Here is a 4758-nt window from a genome sequence, read left to right as displayed (position 1 = left end):
ACAACATTGGAGGGGGTAGGTCAGGTGGGCATTTATATCACCTAGGAAGTTCTAAAGTATGGAATTAGATACTATTTCCTAAGCAAATAGCCTGCAAATAATAAGTTAGCCCACATTTCTTCTCTAGCCTATAGCGTAATTTTAGTTTTAGGCAATTTGTGTGTTTAAGACCAGGAAGCGCTGATGATGTAATAAACGGATGGCAGTTTATAGCGCGACTTATGACGTGGTCTCACATAAATAAATACAACTCCCAAAAGTTTAAACGTTTTCAAGGTTTCTTACATTACACTAGCTATTACTTTTTATACAGGCTTTTATTGTCTATCTGAAAGCCTTCGATCCTCTGAGTAAGAAATAGAGGACAGACAGGCTATGGACACGAAGAATGCGGACGTCTTTCCCGTGATCAGCACCATGTACAGCTCCTGCATATCCCCGTTGGCGATAGGACTAGGCTACCTTGTAATTTTTCACATGGAGACAGGTGAAATGAGACATTCATAAAATATGAACTTAAAATGATTAGTCTAAGCCTACGTATGATATAATTTAAGTGGCAAGCAAAAAACAAACACACACATAGTAACACACACACAGTAATCCTTCAAAGTGTGATTGACATCGCGTCTGTGTGTGTGTGTGTGTGTGCGTGTGTGCATGCGCGCGCATCTCATCCATCTTCTTCCTTTCCTCGTCTACGCTGATTCATAGTCACTAATTAGGGGGAAACAACAGGTGAAAGCAATAGCCTAATGAATATATATCAGGAATTGGGTTTCAGCTGTCGCATTTAATTCATAGGACCGATAAGGTAAAGGAAAGGACACCACTTTGTACCATAGAGATCCAGCCTGTGTGCGTTTTGTTTGCTATTAGCCTGACATATTATTGTTGCTGTCCAATTCTCCTATGCCCTATCGTCATTACGCCATGGTGCAAGGGACATCGCAAGAAAGAATGTGGTTTTACAAAGAACAGGCAGGTAAATGTTTGGCAGGTGAATGGACAAAGCAACAATTTCTAAAGCAAGTTATTAGTAATTAGTAATTTTGCTCAGGGGGCACATGAAAAGCGTTTATACTTTGAACCATCTCCTTTCTCATGCAACTCTGAAATTAAATGGATTTGTAAAATATCAATTAACAGTTAAATAACCTAATCTATCTTTAATTAATAGGGCGAAGTATGATGCCTGGGAATCATAACTCGAGTCCGGTTGGTTCAATTGAAATTCTTGCCAGACAGCCACTAAGCCTACACAGCACGTTCCCTATGTTTTGTATTCCTACTACTCAACCATGTTCTAGCTATATTAACTGCTTGCTTAGTGTTCGTGGAGAGCACTGATGACCTAAAGTAGCCATACCCAGTGAAAGTGTTTTGCATTGGTTGTAGGCCTTTGATTGGTCATAGGTATTTTTATTAGTCATGACTTGTGGTCACAGTTTGCTATGTTTCTTGACAGAATGTGATCTTTCGTTTGGCTAACCTCCCCATGGTTAGCTCAGCGTGTGCACTCGTATCTGTCTTGTATTGTGACACCAAGAGCAACCACCCCTACATCAGATCGTTGTGTAAGGTGGTGGAGATTAGTGTGATGACCTTAACCTCTGTAGCCTGTAACAGTGCCACCCCCCATCATCATTAAGCTGGAGCCCCAAAGTAAGTACATTGATGCTCTGTCACCTTCTTTCCACTGTTTCCACACTTACAGAATCACTTTGGTCCAAACCAGGGCTTGAATTGTGACAATTCTGTCTCACACCAAATCCAACCCCTCTGCTGTGCTCCCACAGTTTCCATTGTGAATGATCTTGCATGTAAAGGCCTAGATAAGCTTGAGAGTACGTTGCCAGTGCTTCAACAGCCTTCACAGCAGGTGAACTCAATCTCTATGTCCCAATCCTTTTATTTGCTGTCTTTTTGTGTTAAATATATTTAACATTACTGTAAGAACTGTCTTTGTGCTCAATTCTCATTATCACCCAGATTGTTTCAGATGTGAAGAATATAATGATGGAGGCCAAAGATGCTGTAGCTGTTGCTGTCCGCGGCGCAAAGAACTGCATGTATTACACCATGACTGGAATGGTTGCGATGACAAAAGGCGCAAGTGGTGGCAGAGTCAACGTGGTGTCCCTGGAGCATGCGGTCCAGCTGGTTAGCGTGGGACTGGAATCTGCACTGAGCCTGTCAGAAACCCTGGTGGACCAAGCCCTTCCTCCGACCTATGAAGAGATGGGTGAGTGGGGCTAATGCTTGGGTGTGTTCATTAGTGGCACACCATAGCAAAACACAAAATATTTCGCAACGGACACACTTTACTCCAAACGCTCTGCAACATGATGTAAAAGTGAGGGGCTATTTACACATGCATATCAAAGTGTAATCCACAATGTTTTGCACCTTAAACTATGGTTTTCCAAGGCCTCTGGTAACTTATACTGACAGACATAAAGGGCAACTGAAAGCTGATGTGTTCTTCTGTAACCTTCCATCCCTCATCACACTGACTTGTCGGTCTGTCTTTAGAAGACGAGGTAAAGACTGTGAAGGGCTTTGATGTTGCCGCCGCCAGGCTCAGCTCTCCTGTCCGACTGGTTTCCCTCACTGTCAAGCTGTGTAGACGAGCATACCACCAGGCAGAGGAGAAGGTGCGCTCTGTCAAAGTCTGTGGTCAGAAATCCCTCAACTTGCTTCAGTACACCATGAACTTGGTAAGCCTGGTAGATGCTTAAACCAGTTTTTCTAGAAGTCCATTTGGGAGAGGGACCCACCCACTGATGGGTTTTGGTAGCCTATTAGTTTCAGGTCAGTTTGGGGTCCTGGCTTGATTCAATTTGCTGATGTCAATGTTGTGAACAGTGCGCCCCATGGTGGGGTTATGGTATGAGCAGGCATAAGCTACAGAAAACGAACACAATTACATTTTATCGATGGCAATTTGAATGCACAGACGAGATCCTGAGGCCCATTGTTGTGCCATTCATCCGCCACCATCACCTCATGTTTCAGCATGATAATGCACGGCCCCATGTCGCAAGGGTCTGTACACAATTCCTGGAAGCTGAAAATGTCAGTTCTTCCATGGCCTGCATACTCACCAGACATGTCACCCATTGAGCATGTTTGGGATGCTCTGGATCAACGTGTATGACGGCGTGTTCCAGTTCCCTCCAATATCCAGCAACTTCGCACAGCCATTGAAGAGGAGTGGGACAACATTTCACAGGTCACAAACCACCTGATCAACTTTGTGACGGAGACGTGTTGCGCTGCATAAGGCAAATGGTGGTCTCGAGATACTTATGGTTTTCTGATCCACCCCCTTTACCTTTTTAAGATATCTGTGACCAACAGATGCATATCTGTAGTCATTTGAAATCCATGGATTAGGGCATAATTAATTTATATAAATTGACTGATTTCTTTTTATATGAACTAACAGTAAATCTTTGCAATTTGTTGCATGCTGCGTTAATTTTTCTTCAGTATAGTTGTCCTCCAATTATCGTATTCTTGAAATTGAAACACTGTACTTTGATTGTAAACTGACCATTATGCTTCTGATGGAATTGATGTGTGCAGGAAAATCTTGGCGCCTTGGTGGAATGGACTAGTAATGTTCAAGAGAAGGAAGACAAGGAGACCGAGGTATTATAAAATCTATTTACTAATGTACTGTGTTGGTGGACATGAGTCTTAAAAGCTGTGATTACTTTTACAAGCTTGCTCTAGGGGGTTCTCAAATGTTCCTTCCCTAGAAATTGGATCATATTCATTATCTATTCAAGTGGCTAATTGAAAAATCCTTACTGAAAACATGTCAATTCCGGTACTGCAATGTTAAACAAAACAGAATTGCACTCAACCATGCTGTTGACAGTTTCCCAGACCAAGCGTTGGCTATATTCACTTGACACGTTCGCTTGCATGGTTCAGCTCAGTACCACATAAAGCAGTACATAACCTCTGTTTCTCCAGCGGGTGGTTATCCACAGCCTGGAAGTCTCTCCCCAGTGTGAGTCACCAGCTGCAGAGCAGCTGTCTGAGCCTGGCCTGCAGCCTCCAAAGTCTCCCCCGCCACCTCCAGCAGCAGGCTGTGTGTGTGCTGCTTTCTGCCTCACAGATCTTACACAACTTTAGTTCCGCTGACCCCCACCCGGGCATCAGACCTCAGGGCATAGTGAGCGGTTCTCTGGATGCCATCCTGGACTACCTGGTCCACAACATGCCCCTCAATTGGCTGGTGGGGCCCTGGTACCCTCGGACGCCCCCCATTACGCCAAGAGCCCAGACCAATGGTCGAAGGAGGAAGAGGCCTGCCAAGAAAACCGGTGTTTTTGACCATAAGTGTACTGTCACACCCTATGAACAATATTGATGTGGTTTGTGTTGGGAATCAGTCGTCTCAGATATAAGTATCCTTCTGAAATGTAGTGGTGTCTGTTTTTTTATTAATATAATATTGGTCTAACACACAGCATCATGTTAATGCATTTGACCTGTGGGCATCTGTTCACATTTTCTAGACTTGGGTCAATAGACTCCGGTAAGGTCACAATCCATTTTGTTTGGGGTTTCTGTCACTGCTGTACTGCAAATCAATGTGTGGATGGCGCTGGAATTGTATGTTTCATGCTGTGGAAAGAATATGTTAAACCACAATAAATGACAATGCAAGTTATTTCCTTTGGCCTTGTCATTCATGGTTTGGTGTTCCTAAATGCTATTGTGATATCAAGATGACGTACT

General features: G+C 43.4%; 1 pseudogene; it reads left to right on the top strand.

The window, feature by feature from the left end:
• The first annotated feature begins 785 nt into the window (after positions 1-785).
• Positions 786-4387, top strand: LOC123484105 (annotated as a pseudogene).
• Positions 4388-4758: the final 371 nt, after the last annotated feature.

The sequence above is a fragment of the Coregonus clupeaformis genome, unplaced genomic scaffold (assembly GCF_020615455.1).
Source record: "Coregonus clupeaformis isolate EN_2021a unplaced genomic scaffold, ASM2061545v1 scaf0198, whole genome shotgun sequence".
NCBI classification, from domain to species: domain Eukaryota; kingdom Metazoa; phylum Chordata; class Actinopteri; order Salmoniformes; family Salmonidae; genus Coregonus; species Coregonus clupeaformis.
The sequence above is the reverse complement of the archived record's forward strand: the minus strand, read 5'-3'. Positions and strand labels throughout refer to the sequence as shown.